The following is a 20,042-nucleotide window of genomic DNA, read 5'->3' as shown; positions in this document are numbered from 1 at the left end:
ATTTCCACTGTACATTATTTGTGTTCGATGTACCGTACACTCACCGGCTGCTTTAATAGGAATTTTTCTTGATTCTAAGATTCCTGTTCTTGGCTGCAGGAGTGGAACCCAATGTGTTCTTCTGCTGTTGCATGCTGAGATGCTTTTCTGCTCACCACAGTTGTAAAGAGTTGCTATGAGTTACTATATCCTTCCTGGCAGCTCGAACCAATCTGGCCATTTTCCTCTGACCTTTCTTATCAACAAGACGTTTGTTTCCACCCACAGAACTGCCGCTCACTCAATGTTTTTTGTTTCTCGCACCATTTTGTCTGTGTAAACTCTCGAGACTGTTGTGTGTGAAAATCCCAGGAGATCAGCAGTTTCTGAAATACACAAACCAGTCCATCTGGCTCAAACCAACACCCATGCGACAGGGGAAAGTCACAAAAATCACACATTTTCCTGTTCTGATGTTTGAAGTGAACATTAACCGAAGCTCCTGATTTGTGTCTGTATAATTTTATGCATTGTGCTGCTGTCAGTGGATTGGCTGATTAGAGAACTGCAGAAAGCAGCAAGTGGGTGGGCATTCCTAATAAAGTGGCCAGTGAGAGTATATATGGGTGCTTACCAGTGGCGGCTGGTAGTCTTTCAAACAGGGGAGGCTGGTCGGTTAAGATATTTCCAGATTTTAAAAGAAAAAACATCAATTTTGCCCATACTCTTGCCTCTGATCTGGCTGATTGTTGGCAGCGTCACAAACTGTGAAATAACAGGTTCTTTTGGCCCATTAGCCTACTGTCCAATATACATGATGGTGGTGTTGGGGGGGGTATATTTTAACATTTTATATTTTAAAATTGTGGCATATTGTTTAAAAATTGATCATTATTGAAAGCAGCTCTTTGTCAGGAACCTCAGCAGTAGAGCTGGGTGCCACACATTTCATTCAATGACACTTTCCCTATATTTTACTTATTTTGACTGAGAAATGTTTTATTGACAATTTTGATAACCCTTCACTTTTAATCCAGGTCTGTAGTGTGAAATGTTCTCGGCTGTGTTTTTGTTTAAAAATGTTTTCCAAATTGTAGCTGTGTTTAATTCATATCCAGAGAAATATATATTCCAATATAATATACTCAGCATAAACATTTTAAATAGATTCTATATTTTTGGTCCATCCATGACATATTACTAAAGTAGCCTATTTACTGTTGTTGATGTGGGTCACTTGCTGTTAGCCAATTCACTTTCTCATACCAGGAGAGCTGAAAGGAACAAGTATTATTCCCTACCTTTTTCACCAAGTCAATTTGAGGCGTTGGTCTACCCTGCTCTTTAATTTTAATTTTTTCCTCGAAAGGAAGACTGGGAAATGGCTTCGCCAAAATTAAATCAGCAATGCTTGGCATCCATGCGCAGCTTTCTTGCTAGCTGACTAGCCCCCTCAAGTTCAAGTTCAGTCACTCAAATAAACGAAATTTCTGGAACTAAGATAGCAAACTTGACAACACTATATTTACACTTTATTTACAATGAAAATATATACAAACTAAAAAAGCTGGTAGAAACCGTATGTAATGAATGAAATCGAAATGTAAGCTGATCTCTTACAATACAACACAGCACTTGCGAATCCGCATGGGACTGAACTGAGATTCACCGCTGCCTGTCTATATTTGAAACGAGCTGTCAATCAAAGAAAATATCCGGCCGCTTTCACCAATCACCAGTCTCTTTGCGGAAACTGCCATGTCCCTCCCACTGTGAGGCTGGGAGTCCGTGGGCGGGCGTTTTCACAGTATTTGTCCAATAACCGTCTTGCATTTTGATATTGAAAGCGCATAGCTCCCAAATGCCATTGAAGTCCACTGAGGCTGGGAGTCCATGAGACTCCGTGGGCGGGCGTTTTCGCAGTATTTGTCCAATAATCGTCTTGCATTATGAGATTGAAAGCGCATAGCTCCCAAATGCCATAGAAGTCCACTGAGGCTGCGCTGCATCGTGCTGTCATGAGGGGGAAAAACTCACGCACACATTAAAGTTATAAGGGAATGATTTCGCACTGTAGTTGGGTTGAGCACATATATTTCTATGATTCTGGATCTGAAATAGCAATGTTATAAGGTCAGCTATAACATAAGCCTAGCGCAATTCATCCTACACGATGTTCGTCATTTTTAGAGGAGTGAGCCTCCCTCGTTGTCTTAGAGCAATCGCCCGTGGTGCTTACAAGCTAATATTGTCTTAGCCAGCTACCTTGCTGTCACCTATTCAGTATGAACCTCACAAATTACAGTGGACATGGTTCTTTGTATTTTTTTTTCTCTGTGGTAATTTCCAAACAGATTATTACTGTTATCACAGACTACAGTGTGAGCGAGCATTTTCTAGCTTGCTTAAAAAAAAAAGAAACTTATTTTAAAGGGCAAAGGATTCAGGTTTATTATTTTTAGCAAAGAGTTTGCGGTGTGAGCTAGCCAGCTTTAATTTTAGCTAGGTATTTAAAAGAGCAAAACAAAACTCGATTAACTCCATCCATTATCTGTAGCCACTTATCCTGTTCTACAGGGTCGCAGGCGAGCTGGAGCCTATCCCAGCTGACTATGGGTGACAGGCGGGGTACACCCTGGACAAGTCGCCAGGTCATCACAGGGCCGACACAGAGACAAACAACCATTCACACCTACGGTCAATTTAGAGCCACCAATTAGCCCAACCTGCATGTCTTTGGACTGTGGGGGAAACTGGAGCACCCGGAGGAAACCCATGCAGACACGGGGAGAACATGCAAACTCCACACAGAAAAGGCTCTCGCCAGCCACTGGGCTCGAACCCGGTCCTTCTTGCTGTGCGGTAACAGTGCTAACCACTACACTACTGTGCCGCTCTCGATTAACTCTACAAACAAAAATACTAATATTTCATATTTCCATTATTAATTACTAGCAAATATTAGCCAGCTATCTTGTGGCCATTGGCTCAGCTGGAAAATTGCACCAGACATGTTCCTGAAGTGTTTTTTTTTTTTTGACACAATTTCCTAAAATAAAGTTTTCCTCTCTAAGATTATTATTGTTTGCAAAAAAAAAAAGTCTGAAGAGTGAGCTCGCTTGATAACATTAGCAAGCTAGCTAAAACACAAACTATCGTAATCGTTAAAGAGGAAAAGATTCTTTCTTAAGGTTTATTATTGTTCGCAAAGAGTCTGCACCATGAACTCGCCAGCTAGCAATATCCATTATCCATTTTCTGTGTTCTCTGTCTCATCTCATCTCATTATCTCTAGCTGCTTTATCCTGTTCTACAGGGTCGCAGGCAAGCTGGAGCCTATCCCAGCTGACTACGGGCGAAAGGCGGGGTACACCCTGGACAAGTCGCCAGGTCATCACAGGGCTGACACATAGACACAGACAACCATTCACACTCACATTCGAACCTACGCTCAATTTAGAGTCACCAGTTAACCTAACCTGCATGTCTTTGGACTGTGGGGGAAACCGGAGCACCCGGAGGAAACCCACGCGGACACAGGGAGAACATGCAAACTCCGCACAGAAAGGCCCTCGCCGGCCCCGGGGCTCGAACCCGGACCTTCTTGCTGTGAGGCGACAGCGCTAACCACTACACCACCGTGCCGCCTGTGTTCTCTGTATGTATTTTATTTGAATTGTGTGCTAGCTCGCTAGCTTACATCAGCCTAACTAGCTTGCTTACAAATTGTACAGAACATGATTTTTGAAGTGTTTTCCCTTCTACATGGCTGCTTTTCTCTTTTAACAAGTGTTTCAATCCTTATCAGCTGTGTTCCAGGCACGCAAAATATGAGTCTGCATATTACACTGCATTTGCTTTCGAAATTGTCTTTATTTTTTTTTCTTCTTGTGTGAATAAGTCAGGTGTAAACTCAGTAGAAATCCAATGGAATCACACAATCACACTTCATGCATGCTGGGAACTTAAATAACCTACAAAGATGTGACCGGGAGTCACATCGCAGAATGTCTGCACAGTTCTGATTCTCAAAACATGCCTCCATGCTTGATTTATAATAATTATATACACCGACAATGCCAGAAATCAATTTTAAAAAATCCCCACGTACCCACAGGCTTATCAAGAGACCTAACAAATTCAACACTGTAAAGAAAGAGATGGATCAGATATCAGTGTACAGTCTCCGACACAAGACCAGACCAGTACGGATTTATATTCCTTCAATTAGCACGCTTTTTTGCTGAAGGCTATTTAACTACACACTAACATCTCAGGAGAGTACCTGTGATGTAAATACATCAGGCTCTGCGGTAAAAGTATTCAGTCGCTGTCTCCCTCATCTCCTTCGTCTCCTTCTGTCAAAACAGATGACTGTTCTGAGCAGTGAACTACACTAACCCTAACCTACACAAATCCGTCCACTATTTACAACTCCCTTTCGTTGCAACAAGATTTGTGTCTGTCTTTTTCCCAACCCCTTTCCCTGACCTGATGATTAGCACTCTGTGACCTTGTCCTGCTCATTTTCACTGCAGTGTGATAATGAATAGCGGGGTATGTATGAAGGGTTTAGGGAGGACTCTTATTAAAAAAAAAAGTAAGTAACAACCAGAAACCAGAAACAAGGTCAGATGAAGAGATTCCAAGTAGCTTAAGTTATACAGTGGTGCTTGAAAGTTTGTGAACCCTTTAGAATTTTTTATATTTCTGAATAAATATGACCTAAAACATCATCAGATTTTCACACAAGTCCTAAAAGTAGATAAAGAGAACCCAGTTAAACAAATGAGACAAAAATATTATACTTGGTCATTTATCTACTGAGGAAAATAATCCAATATTACATATCTCTGAGTGGCAAAAGTATGTGAACCTCTCGGATTAGCAGTTAATTTGAAGGTGAAATTAGAGTCAGGTGTTTTCAATCAATTGGGATGGCAATCAGGTGTGAGTGGGCACCCTGTTTTATTTAAAGAACAGGGATCTATCAAAGTCTGATCTTCACAACACATGTTTGTGGAAATGTATCATGGCACGAACAAAGGAGGTTTCTGAGGACCCCAGAAAAAGCATTGTTGATGCTCATCAGGCTGGAAAAGGTTACAAAACCATCTGTAAAGAGTTTGGACTCCACCAATCCACAGTCAGACAGATTGTGTACAAATGGAGGAAATTCAAGACCATTGTTACCCTCCCCAGGAGTGGTCGACCAACAATGATCACTCCAAGAGCAAGGCGTGTAATAGTCGGCGAGGTCACAAAGGACCCCAGGGTAACTTCTAAGCAACTGAAGGCCTCTCTCACATTGGCTAATGTTAATGTTCATGAGTCCACCATCAGGAGAACACTGAACAACAATGGTGTGCATGGCAGAGTTGCAAGGAGAAAGCCACTGCTCTCCAAAAAGAACATTGCTGCTTGTCTGCAGTTTGCTAAAGATCACATGGACAAGCCAGAAGGCTATTGGAAAAATGTTCTGTGGATGGATGAGACCAAAATAGAATTTTGGTTTAAATGAGAAGCGTTATGTTTGCAAAAAGGAAACCACTGCATTACAGCATAAGAACCTTATCCCATCTGTGAAACATGGTGGTGGTAGTATCATGGTTTGGGCCTGTTTTGCTGCATCTGGACCAGGACGGCTTGCCATCATTGATGGAACAATGAATTGTGAATTATACCAGTGAATTCTAAAGGAAAATGTCAGGACATCTGTCCATGAACTGAATCTCAAGAGAAGGTGGGTCATGCAGCAAGACAACGACCCTAAGCACACAAGTTGCTCTACCAAAGAATGGTTAAAGAAGAATAAAGTTAATGTTCTGGAATGGCCAAGTCAAAGTCCTGACCTTAATCCAATGGAAATGTTGTGGAAGGACCTGAAGTGAGCAGTTCATGTGAGGAAACCCACCAACATCCCAGAGTTGAAGCTGTTTTGTTCAGAGGAATGGGCTAAAATTCCTCCAAGCCGGTGTGCAGGACTGATCAACAGTTACCGGAAACGTTTAGTTGCAGTTATTGCTGCACAAGGGGGTCACACCAGATACTGAAAGCAAAGGTTCACATACTTTTGCCCCTTACAGATATGTAATATTGGATCATTTTCCTCAATAAATAAATGACCAAGTATAATATTTTTGTCTCATTTGTTTAACTGGGTTCTCTTTATCTACTTTTAGGACTTGTGTGAAAATCTGATGATGTTTTAGGTCATATTTATGCAGAAATATAGAAAATTCTAAAGGGTTCACAAACTTTCAAGCACCACTGTATAAGGACATCAATGATTCTCAGTGGTTCTGTGTTTAAAATGGACGTACAGATGAACGTGGAGGCTGTGATGTGGTGCCTTAAAAAATGTGATCAATGTCCTGTTTTTTTGTTTTTTTCAGTAATAAACTCCTGATGCATTGATGGTCTAGCACTCTAATTTGGCTCTATTCATAACTTATACTAAAAACTGAACAAAAAAATGATGCTCAGAGTCTAATTTGCTGTTCAGCTATATAGAGGTTTTCGACCCACGTGACCGTTACCATGTCAACAAGTAGCCGGCGCCATTTTGACGGTCACAAATATGGCGACTACCGGGAGCGATACACTGTTGATCATGACGAAGTCTCATTGTCGAGTATTTTATCAGGCCTAGATGACGCGAGTAAGAAGCGATATCACCAGAAAATCAATGATGCTGGTGTACGTGATCCGTACACGTTACCAGGCTATCTTTTTCTGGCTTTGCAGTGCTGCAGCGCGGGTGATCTTCCTGACCTGCAGTCAGGCGTGTGGGAAATACCAGGGAAAAAACATAAAAGAAAAAGGAGCGAGATGCAGAAAACACCTTCACTATCCAGCGATGTAGGGCATTTACAGGGCGAGCAGAGGGAGAGGTATTTGCAAAAATTGAGGTTAGCAGGCTTAGAGAACGACGTTTACCTGCTTCCACCAGGATTGTTCACTGACGTACGGAAGTACACCAAGCCCTCGTCTTTACCTGACTTCGGCCCACATGATCTGTATACCTATGTCGTTAAAAACCAGGCTGGGTAACATGCCTACATCAGCGGGTCGTCCCTGGAGCCAGTGGTCGCCATCTTATTACAGCTAAGGTTTGTTCACATTTTCATTTACTTTCGGTCCTCAGGATAAACAAAATGTTATTAAATGTCATTGAAATAACTTCTTAGTCTGTTGAGACATGGCCCGTTATAAATTTGCTGTTACCAGGCAATGACCAAGAACTGTATTATTAGGGTCGGTGTCTGTGTTGTAGCAGTTTACTAGCAGCTAGCTGTTAGCACTAGCTAATGTCAACAACATCATAGCTGGTATATTACTGTAGCAATGTTTACATTCAGTCATTTGGATGACTGTTAAAACCTTTCAGTCTCAAGTTTTTCCTTTACTGTATTTACTAGTTTACTGAGCTAGCGCGCTCGGGCAGGCTGGGAGCAAGCGCGCTCGCTCGGGCAGGCTGGGAGCGAGTGCGCTAGCTCGGGCAGGCTGGGAGTGAGCGCGCTAGCTCAGTAAACTAGTAAATACAGTAAAGGAAAAACTTGAGACTGAAAGGTTTTAACAGTCATCCAAATGACTGAACGTAAACATTGCTACAGTAACATACTAGCTACTGTTGTTGACATTAGCTAGCTTGACCTTCAAAATGGCGGACACCGGGGCGTCACGTCACCTGTGACGTCACGTCGAAAACCTCTATACACACACACCGGCCTCTTTATTAGGAACATCCATCCATCCATCCATCCATCCACCTGCTGTTTTATGCAGTTCTCTAATCAGCCGATCCCTTGACAGCAGCACGATGCATAAAACCATGCAGATACAAATCAAGAGCTTCAGTTAATGTTCACAATGTTCAAGCATCAGAATGGGAAAAATTGTGATCTCAAAGTGTGACTTTCTTTCACTGTGGCATGGGTGTTGGTTTGAGCCAGATGGACTGGTTTATTTGAGTATTTCAGAAACTGCTGATCTTCTGGGGTTTTCACACACAACAGTCTCTAGAGTTTAGACAGAATGGTGCGAAAAACAAAAAACATCGAGTGAGTGATTGAGTGAGTGAGCGACAGTTCTGTGGGTGGAAACAAGCACCTTGTTGATAAGAGAGGTCAGAGGGAAATGGACAGATTGGTTCGAGTTGGCAGGAAGGATATAGTAACTCATATAATCACTCTTGACAACTGTGGTGAGCAGAAAAGCATCTCAGCATGCAACAGCAGAACACCACACTGGGTTCCACTCCTGCGAAGAACAGGAGTCTTCGAATCAAGAACAAGTTCCTATTAAAGTGGCCGGTGGGTGTAATTTATCTGTAACCTCTTTCTCAGGGTTCATAGTTGAGTTGTAGTAGACTGGAAAAGTTTGCAAGCTTAATGGTTTCAAATGGTAAAACATAACTGTTTCTCACAATTTATCTCCACATAAAACAAAAAGGCGATGTTTTGTCTGAGCTGTCTCCATCTCCAGACATCATCTTGAATCTAAACTTTGAACTGATGTTATATCTTAAGTAAGGAATAATACACTTTGAGGTACTGTCTTATAAGAATGTAATCAACAATGGAGTGGTGAGATGGACCCCAACACAAAGTGGAGTTACTGTTACCACCCCAAAGTGGATCATTTTCCAATAACAGCACGTTCCGAAGTGTTTTATTCCTCTTACAGTACAGCAGTTTGCCAACGCCAACAGTTTTTTTTAAATTTTTTTTTAATTAAAGTACATGTCACACTTTCCCCACAGCCATTTATGTAATGAAGCATTTAATACTGACGCATTTAAATCCTATTAAAACTTATATTGCATCATCTATAAACAGTCATTCCTCACTAGCCTCTTTTTTCACTTTATTGAAAATTAGACCAAAGAAATCACTGTCATGTTACAGAACAAGCATAAACTCCTCTGTCCTGAAGATCTTCCCATGTCTGAACCCCCTGACTGTTACAAAGCGATAACACTGAAGAGTCTTTCTAAAAAAATATTAAATACACATCTAATCACAGAGCACGTGACCATATGAACAGTTAAACAGGTTTTTAATCAGTTTATGTGCTGTTTCCACAATATAAGTCCTTGTTGCTATAGAAACAATAATATACTGTATTACAATAAGCACATTCATATTAGCCTGCTATTACAGAAAATTAATCAAAACCGTTAATTGATTGTGACCAATCAAAATTGAGCATTTAACAACAAAAAAATAAGAGCTGTGGTGTAAACATGATATTTAACAATTATTCCATGAAATCGAGTTGTACATGAGCTGATAGCCGACGAGGCACATGTAATTATTTTATTCTATCCACATACAGTTAGGTCCATATATATTTGGACACTGACACAATTTTTTTTTTTTTACCTGTTTACTGAAACATATTCAGGTTATAGTTATATAATGGACATGGACATAAAGTCCTGACTTTCAGCTTTCATTTGAGGGTATCCACATTAAAATTGGATGAAGGGTTTAGGAGTTTCAGCTCCTTAACATGTGCCACCCTGTTTTTAAAGGGACCAAAAGTAATTGGACAATTGACTCAAAGGCTATTTCATGGGCAGGTGTGGGCAATTCCTTCGTTATATCATTCTCAATTAAGCAGATAAAAGGCCTGGAGTTGATTTGAGGTGTGGTGCTTGCATTTGGAAGATTTTGCTGTGAAGAAAACATGCAGTCAAAGGAGCTCTCCATGCAGGTGAAACAAGCCATCCTTAAGCTGCGAAAACAGAAAAAAACCCATCTGAGAAATTGCTACAATATTAGGAGTGGCAAAATCTACAGTTTGGTACATCCTGAGAAAGAAAGAAAGAGAAAGAAAGAAAGAAAGAAAGAAAGAAAAAGAAAGAAAGCAAGCAAGCACTGGTGAACTCATCAATGCAAAAAGACCTGGACACTCATAGAAGACAACAGTAGTGGATGATCGCGGAATAATTTCCATGGTGAAGAGAAACCCCTTCACAACAGCCAACCAAGTGAACAACACTCTCCAGGAGGTAGGCGTATCAATATCCAAATCTACCATAAAGAGAAGACTGTATGAAAGTAAATACAGAGGGTTCACTGCACGGTGCAAGCCACTCATAAGCCTCAAGAATAAAAAAGGCTAGCTTGGACTTTGCTAAAAAACATCTAAAAAAGCCAGCACAGTTCTGGAAGAACATTCTTTGGACAGATGAAACCAAGATCAACCTCGACCAGAATGATGGAAAGAAAAAAGTATGGCAAAGGTGTGGTACAGCTCATGATCCAAAGCATACCACATCATCTGTAAAACACGGCGGAGGCAGTGTGATGGCTTGGGCATGCATGGCTGCCAGTGGCACTGGGTCACTAGTGTTTATTGATGATGTGACACAGGACAGAAGCAGCCGGATGAATTCTGAGGTATTCAGAGACATACTGTGTGCTCAAATCCAGGCCAATGCAGCCAAACTGATTGGTCGGCGTTTCATAATATAGATGGACAATGACCCAAAACATAAAGCCAAAGCAACCCAGGAGTTTATTAAAGCAAAGAAGTGGAATATTCTTGAATGGCCAAGTCAGTCACCTGATCTCAATCCAATTGAGCATGCATTTCACTTGTTAAAGACTAAACTTCAGACAGAAAGGCCCACAAACAAACAGCAACTGAAAACCGTTGCAGTAAAGGCCTGGCAGAGCATTAAAAAGGAGGAAACACAGCATCTGGTGATGTCCATGAGTTCAAGACTTCAGGCAGTCATTGCCAACAAAGGGTTTTCAACCAAGTATTAGAAATGAACATTTTATTTACAATTATTTAATTTGTCCAATTACTTTTGAGCCCCTGAAATGAAGGGATTGTGTATAAAAAATGCTTTAGTTCCTCACATTTGTATGCAATCATTTTGTTCAACCCACTGAATTAAAGCTGAAAGTCTGAACTTCAACTGCATCTGAATTGTTTTGCTCAAAATTCATTGTGGTAATGTACAGAACCAAAATTAGAAAAATGTCTCTGTCCAAATATTTATGGACCTAACTGTACACTGGATTTTGAGAAACAGAGCATTTTTCTTTTTCTTTTTTTTTGCAAATTCGATAAATAAAAACTTTATACAAAACGGCCAACAGAACGATTTCTGCTTAGGCGGACTTCTTAAAAACCTGTTGATGGCTGCATGAATTTACTTTAGTGCTGTTTTTTTTTTTTGTAGAAACTATTGTCTTGCTGTCGTGCCGAGGTATAGAACAGCTTTAGGCATTTATTTAATTATTCCTCGGATATTTCAGTTCTGTAATTTTCAAACAACTTTGAGCTTTTGAACCAGTCTAAAAAAATTCAACAAATTTCAATGCTTAAAGATAAAGAATGCCAACAAACCGACGAAATGACAGGAGCGGTTTGTGAAAAATGCGATAATCATAATTATTGAAAAATAAAAGATATACGTTCTTACCATCAAATACTTTCATTCCATATTTTGTTGCTTTTTTGTATTTTTTTGGGATTTTGTTTTCGAGTAGAGCTTTTATTTCGTTCTTGGATGGTTCAGCAACACACGCCACCATTTTGTTTTTCTCTACCCATGGTATATGAGCTGATATCCTAGTAGTAGAGTAGCCAATCAGTGTGTGTGATTGCTCATATCCAGTGAATGTGGATAGAATAAATTATAATAAACTATGTATGTGGCCATTTTTGATTTTGTGACAATGAAGGAACATCTATGGAATGTCTTGTTGGTATAAATTGGATTTTAAAGTGAATTTAATGTCCCTAAACCCCACTTTTTTCCTTGTACAAAGCAACAATCATTATGTTGATTGACCATGTGTTTTTGAACCATACCTTATCCAAAAGGCCATAAATTGATGGAAAATCAATAAGGTCAGCTGATTTTCATGGAATCTGCTGAGACTGAACTGGAGAATTCCGAAGGGGTGCGTGATGTCACACGTGTAACAATCCAGGTATCAATTTCATTCCTGTGCACAGCAGTGGTTAGACCAGTCTCGATACGGAATCACGTTTTGGAGAGAATTCTGATAGTGATTGGGATTCTTATATGTCAGATGAAGGGGCAGATGGTTATCAAGGATATTCCAGAGTAAATGTTTAGTTTTCGAGCCCCCAAGATGAGAAACTGTCAGTTCACTCAGTTCATGACAGTCCCACTCACCGCCGATAGCGCACCACCAGCCAGAGAGAATTGGAAACACAGACTGATTTGTGGATTTTTATTCTAAGCTGGCCGCTGCAAAATATAGGGAAAATATTTACATGTACCTCAATAAATGCAAAAATATAATCTTTAAAACACACACTTATTCAGTGTAATTATTGAAAGAAAATATGAAGTGGGTGATAATAGGGGAATCGTCGAACTGTCCAAATGTCAGATCAAATATCATTTATTTAAGAAATGGGTTTCTTTTTTGCTCCAGTAATTCCCATGTGGTCGTTCTGGTGGTGCTGAACACTTGATGAATCAGATTTATTATTAGTAGGTGACACGAAATTTGCCCGCTTCATTTGCACAAACCTCACCCACTGTCTCTTTAGATTAGTGTCGTTTCTCAGAAATTCGTGAACTGAATGTCCTGTTGTATATGGATTTGAACATCCAAACACAATGTAGCACTTTCCCATTATTATTTTTGTAAGATTCCAACAACAATATCTAATTTCAGCGAGTAAACAAGCACAGAGTCAGATGAACGGAAATGATCCAGATAACCAGGGTTCCACGTATGACGTCATGCAAGGTTATCCTTGGTCAAGGCTGCCTTTTTCCTGGATCTGGAAGCCGTGATTTATCAATAGTTTTGTGTTGATAATAAAATAACAAATAATTCATATTATTTTTCCCCCTGGGGTGGCACGGTGGTGTAGTGGTTAGCGCTGTCGCCTCACAGCAAGAAGATTCTGGGTTCAAGTCCGGTGGCCAACGAGGGCCTTTCTGTGTGGAGTTTGCATGTTCTCCCCATGTCTGTGTGGGTTTCCTCCAGGTGCTCCGGTTTCCCCCACAGTCCAAAGACATGCAGGTTAGGCTAATCGGTGGCTCTAAATTGAGCGTAGGTGTGAATGTGAGTGTGAATGGTTGTGTGTCTCTATGTGTCAGCCCTGCGATGACCTGGCGACTTGTCCAGGGTGTACCCCGCCTTTCGCCCGTAGTCAGCTGGGATAGGCTCCAGTTTGCCTGCGACCCTGTACAGGATAAGCGGCTACAGATAATGGATGGATGGATTTTTCCCCCTGCTTTATATCCATTTTGGTCATTACTAATACTATATATTCATTTTAAAGCATTACAATAAGGCATTACATACACTCTAATGTTATCATTTTGCCTGAGGGTATACAAACTTTTGCTCTTGATAGCATAAGGGTTAGAATCAAAGTAATTTAATGGATCATATTATTATTTGACATTTTCCTCCTGGGCACAGTGTGCTCTCAATCCATAATTTCTTTCTTTTCTTTTTTCAAAATCGAAAAGAACTCCATCAGTTTTGATTTTCTGCTTCATTTCTGTCCACTGGATGACTGTAATGGTCCAAAACATCTGTGCAATGATCCTAGTACTGTCTTAAAGGATGTCCAAAATTGACAAATTGTACAAACTCCTATTTTACACACAATACACAATGCAAAAAAAACCCCATACCAGCTCTATTAATGTAGATGTTTTTGAATCTTTTTATTTCTGTATGAGCCCCGAGTCCTGCTTTGTTCCACACATGATTTTCTCTCCCCTGCTGCTTTTTCTTTGCTCATGTGTGTTTTAAGAATGTGTGAAAGAATGCCATACCTTTCACAGACATGTTGACCTTGCCTCATTTGCACCTACTCCAGACTTTCCAGTGCAAATGACTGAGTACCAAGTCTCTGTTTGATAGGCGCTTGAATGTAGAGGATATGTTGTGGTAACCGTTTTACTGACTGATGCTGAGCCTTTGAATGGTTCTATTGTTTGTGTCGGTATTAAATTACGTATGAACTTTGGAGCATGCTTCACAGAAGTCAGGGTTAAAAGGTTTCACCATGTAGCTCTGTGTGATCACCATCTGAGGGCGCCATTCCCAAACAACCCTCACCTTTGGCAATGAAAACAAGATCCTTTGAGAAATAAGGATATCTGTGTCAAATCAGGTGATGATGACACAATTACCCATTTTAACCATTGATATTTATAAGTAAGTCCAATTAAAATGCCTAACCCGGACGGTGCTCTTTGTGAAGCATCCCGATGACTTCATTTCCTCCAAATCTTCCATGACCCAGATCTGATGCATTTAAACAAGCACGTAATGGCTGGTGGCCTCTTTTTGGTGCATCTTCCTACCTCTACACAGCATCCTGACACTCTCAGTGGGTGGTATGGTCATGGCTGGCAGCCCAGAGCAGTGCCACAACCGGCCACTTAACTCCTCATTTACATGTCAAAGAGCCAGCAGTGCAGTTTCCAATGTGGCTAATTTGCAGTGATACAGTTATGGCCCTCACTCATTCTGTCCTCTTTTGAAGATAACAATGATGACTTGGTCTGAAGGGTTGACTCATGCCAACCCTGTTGCCATGGCAAGTGTGTGTTTCACGATTGACGAGCCTGAATAGGGGGTTGAAATGAATCGAGGCTACTGTCTCAACTCCGAGGATGAAGCAATGCTAAAATTCCGGTCATTCCGTACAAGAAATGGACAGATTCCGAGAAACGCTTTGTGTGGCTTTTGTAGTGTTTTGCTATTTGGCTTCAGTTTGTGGAAAAGCTAGACGATGTGCTTAATGATTTCTTTGTATTAGCCGCGCCTAGTTTACACATTAAAATAAGATTTATGAAATTGGTATTTTTTACACCAAAATCTGATTTGCTGAGTCGTGTTCGAAACTGTTGTAAAATCTTCCATATAGAAACACTGTGCCTGCATCACAATAAGCGAATTCCATATTAATGCATCATGTTTTCAAACAATAAAACTGTTACACTGTCCGTGGAAGACTCAGTTTTTTTTACTGTGAATATTATTGTTTGTCAGGGCGGCACGGTGGTGTAGTGGTTAGCGCTGTCGCCTCACAGCAAGAAGGTCCGGGTTCGAGCCCCGTGGCCGGCGAGGGCCTTTCTGTGCGGAGTTTGCATGTTCTCCCCATGTCCGCGTGGGTTTCCTCCGTGTGCTCCGGTTTCCCCCACGGTCCAAAGACATGCAGGTTAGGTTAACTGGTGACTCTAAATTGACCGTAGGTGTGAATGGTTGTCTGTGTCTATGTGTCAGCCCTGTGATGACCTGGCGACTTGTCCAGGGTGTACCCCGCCTTTCGCCTGTAGTCAGCTGGGATAGGCTCCAGCTTGCCTGTGACCCTGTCGAACAGGATAAAGCGGCTAGAGATAATGAGATGAGATGAGATGAGATGAGATTATTGTTTGTCAATTTAATTATTTCTTAAACATCATATTTAAATAATATTGGCTGGCACTGAGTGGTATATCAGATATGTTTCATTCAGCTAAAATGATACTGAATGAGTCGAAGACGAGTTCAATATCATGGTAGCTGAATGGAATATATCTGATATATCACGAAAAAAAGCCAGCCGATATTAATATTACTATCCATAAACGCTCTCTTTTCCAGTTTTTCAATGTCCGTTGGTATGTTTTTCTCTTGTAAACAGAGGGGAACTGTCAGGGCCTTCGAGGCCTTCAGAGAAGGCACAAACATATCATCATTTCAAATGTCACATTTAATTTCTTTCATTCTTTAATAATTTCATGATAATTATTCTCTTCTAATTCTAATTTGGCCTCATTTTCTATCAAATTTGCATCAGAAATGAAAGGGTTACTGACCTGAAAACATTAAAATAGAGTTATCCAATGAGATTTTTTTTGTTTGTTGTCTCTAGGCTGAGAAGAGTTTAGAGATACTCATTCACTGGTTTGGACTTCATTGCCGGGACAGAAGGCCATGGCAGTGTATGTTTATATAGGAAGTGACAGATGAATTAACCAATCAGAATTTGATTTATAGTAGGAGGGAACAAAAATTTATCGCCCTTCTCGAAGTCCAACACGAGCTTAACTGCGACTTGGCGCCGTCAGCGCAGCAGTGAAGTCACCTTCCAGCCGGTGTAGTGTTCATCAGTAGTATTAGTGCATGCTAATAAAGCGGTCAAGCCAGTGCCATTGAGAGTAAGTAGCACAGGCTAATGACCGAGAAACTAAGGTGGGGTTTACATTAGACCGTATCAGAGGATCATCAGATTAACGTTTTTAAAACGATTAGTGTGCACACAGCAACACCAATACACGATTCGCGTGCACACAGCAACACCAATACACGGATACGCTCGGCTCCGCAGGCATCCTGCGCTCCAAATCACTCCGCCCTGAACAGCGAGTGCCCTCTGGAGGGTGCGCACTCCGGCCCTGCGCAGCTCACAGAGCGCGCGAGTGAAGTGCACGAGCCACGATTCGGGACTGAGCCGATGTGTGTGTGATCCCAGCGCATATCACTTACCACTTGCAAGTGGAAGGATGGCAAGCCTAAAGACAATCATAACTACACAATGGGCAGTATTTGCATCAGTATTTGCAGTATTTTCATACTTTTATACTCTTTAATGAAAGGTGATACAAGGCGGAAGTCCGCGCCGTTTTTCAGCAGTCGCGTCACATGACCAACGCCAGCGAATCAGGAAGGTGGATGTTACAGTGACGTTGTCCAATGACGACGCCAGCTAGAGCTCAGCACAGCATATCCGCGTATTCTCAATGTTTACACAGCACCGGATCAGACACGATCTGGATTGAATACATGGACCCTGGCGGATTCCCGTTTCCCGGCGTTTCCAGGCGGTTTAATGTAAACGGACAGTGCATCCGCGAAGAAAACGAGACAGATACGGTCTAATGTAAACTTGGCCTAAGATTTCTGTCTCCAGACTCTTCCTCCATGCTGCATGCTTGCTACAGTATTCATTTCCCTCTGTAATTTACTTAGTTACTTTTAAAATCAACATCGACAGCTACACACAATGGCGTGACCTGGCAGCCTGCCGCTAATCCCTTACAAAATCCTTAGTCCTGTTGCTTTTTTGGTGTCTGGCTAAATTTTGGCTGAGGTGAAGTCTCATCTCATTATCTGTAGCCACTTTATCCTGTTCTACAGGGTTGCAGGCGAGCTGGAGCCTATCCCAGCTGACTATGGGCGAAAGGCGGGGTACACCCTGGACAAGTCGCCAGGTCATCACAGGGCTGACACATAGACACAGACAACCATTCACATTCACACCTACGGTCAATTTAGAGTCCCCAGTTAACCTAACCTGCATGTCTTTGGACTGTGGGGGAAACCGGAGCACCCGGAGGAAACCCACGCAGACACGGGGAGAACATGCAAACTCCGCACAGAAGGGCCCTCGCCGGCCACGGGGCTCGAACCCGGACCTTCTTGCTGTGAGGTCACAGCACTAACCACTACACCACCGTGCCACCCCTGAGGTGAAGTCCCAGCTCTAATAGTAATGGTTCACCACTGCTTGTAAATATGCGTGAAGAATAGCTAATGAAGTTTTGGTAGCCTTTCATCTTTCTCTTTCCCGGCGAACAAATAAATGCTTCTGCGTATGTGCAGTAGAAAACTCTCTCATTGAATATTCGCATCAGTTCTGACGTCTGACATCATGTTGTCTTGACAGCCATGCAATATCGTAAACCATATTCCACGCTCATTCTCCATTGGGTAGAGTGACGTAATACACATAGGATAAGCGATATGCTAACAATATTGCATTCTATCAAACCAGATGAATATAAACCCGCTAAAAGGGAATAGAACACGTTTTAAATTCCATAGAAAAAGTGTCCTGTATGTATAAAAATGTATCATATTGTTTTTGTTGATGTTCTTCTTTGCTTCTTGTTGTTCCTATAACACCTTTACCTGTGATAAGATCACTGTAATGCAAAGCCTCTTGTGACTTATTACAGTGCCTTATCAGAAAACTGATTTGGTAGAATTCAAAAGAGCGATGCATGATGTGGTTGAAATTTAGTCAAGCTTATACCAGTTAATTCAAGAAATGGTATAAATACTGACCCAATCCTAAACCTGGCCTTAAAGTGCCATTCCACCATTGGATGTATTCTTTGGCATAAAATACAATATATTTTGACAACATATATAAATGGTATCACTAGATAGAGAAATCTTTTAGCTTCAAAATGATATATCAAACATAATTTTTTGACAACGACAAGTATATTAATTTTGCGACCAAAGTCACCTACCCTTTTAATTTCCGCGCGTGATGTCATCGGCAGGTTCCCCTTCTTGTGTACCACGTGACGTGTGACATGGCACATATTATCAGCAATGGCGGATAGAACGCGATAAAAATAATACCAATAAATCTAGCTAATACCAATAAATCTAGCTAACTGAAAGATTAACTCAAAATTTTTCGCAATTTTTTTGGCCCCCATATACGAGGAGAAATGACTCTCTCACTTTGGGGGTTTCCTGGTCTAAAAATAGACCGACACGTGGTACACAAGAAGGGGAACCTGCCGATGACATCACGTTTCACTACCGCGCGGAAATTAAAAGGGTAGGTGACTTTGGTCGCAAAATTAATATACTTGTCGTTGTCAAAAAATTATGTTTGATACATCATTTTGAAGCTGAAAGATTTCTCTGTCTAGTCATGTTGTCATAAAATATATTGTATTTTATGCCAAAGAATACATCCAATGGTGGAATGGCACTTTAACCTTCTGGATCCTTCGTCCAACTTGAGTCATGTGAGTTGGTGCAGATTTGGGAAACCATGTTGGATTTATTGCTAGAGAACAGCAAATAATACTCAAGTGGCAGTTTCATTTATTCTTAAAAAAATGACATTAATTACATTTCTCTCAAGATTACCCCCCCACCACCCCTCACCCCAAGATGTAGCCAATATAAACACATCTATTCTTTCGTCCATGTCAAGGGCTTGTTGGTTAATCTCATAGAACTGAGACAGAGTGACGCTAACTTCTTGACAAAGGTCGACTCGAACCTCCTCTCACCATCTTTGACCCCAGACCACCCTGTTTCTCAAAAGTCAGTTGCCAGCTTTTGGTCATTCCTGCGAGCTTCAGCTTGAGCAAGACACTTTCGCCTGCTGAAGGTCAGGCATTTGACCCTTGAAGAGAGCCTGCTGCCTGTTCAGTATGCCAGATCAGGTTCTCATGGCCACACAACAAGCATGGCTCCTGTCTTCTAGGAGTTATTAAGAGACACAGATACTGCTGAAAACATGCAGCAGAGTTGAAGGAATCCCAGAAAGCCTTTCACCGAGATCTTGTCTTCTCCCATTCAGTTGTAAAATTTGCAAAACTAGATTTCCATGTGAGATTTTTGCAACCTTTTATAGCAGTTTATGAACATTAAAGTTATCACAAGATCAAAAAGAGTCAAAGTAAGTTAGTGTTTAACTGTGACTCACCAACTGTGACATGTTCTCTCAAAAGGAAGCCCTGTGTTTGGGGCCTAATTGGTTATGCCTCTTAACATCGCCACATTCCATGGGAATTTACAGGACTTGTAGTCTCAGGCCCGCAACCAAGCCTTGTAGCTCAGCTGCTTCTGACAAATGCATTCCACTTTGGCATGACACCCATCAAAAGCATGATTGTGTTTAGATGAGAGCGAGCATTGATGGGCGGAGAGCTCTTTGCCCCAGGGCTCACACAAGCATGCTTTCCCCTCCCCAAATAAATTCCAGGAAATGCTCAAACATTTGCCTGTAGTATGTATGTCCTTGGCACTACAACTATTGTGAGGTTTTCCTTAGAATGAGATATTTCATCCTCTTCCTCCTTTTCAACTTCCTATTTTAAAAGAGAAGGAAGGAGACAGCCATGTTGATTTATCGCCTCGTGACTGAAGTAGCCGTCTCTAATTTATTGCTGCGGACTCCCCAGATTCCCAAACACAAGCGGTGTCTCTGTGCTCAATGGGGGTAGTCTATTTATACCCTTGTCTGTGGGTGTCTGGAGAGTAGTGAAAGCAGTCAGAGGAGGAATGCCA

General features: G+C 41.3%; 1 protein-coding gene across 2 annotated transcripts in view; it reads left to right on the top strand.

The window, feature by feature from the left end:
- The window catches only part of stard13b (StAR related lipid transfer domain containing 13b), a 269,782-nt gene that overhangs the window by 20,995 nt on the left and 228,745 nt on the right, over positions 1 to 20,042 (top strand). The gene's annotated exons all lie outside the window — the stretch shown is intronic.

This window comes from Neoarius graeffei, chromosome 17, assembly GCF_027579695.1.
Source record: "Neoarius graeffei isolate fNeoGra1 chromosome 17, fNeoGra1.pri, whole genome shotgun sequence".
Lineage (NCBI taxonomy): Eukaryota > Metazoa > Chordata > Actinopteri > Siluriformes > Ariidae > Neoarius > Neoarius graeffei.
The sequence above is the reverse complement of the archived record's forward strand: the minus strand, read 5'-3'. Positions and strand labels throughout refer to the sequence as shown.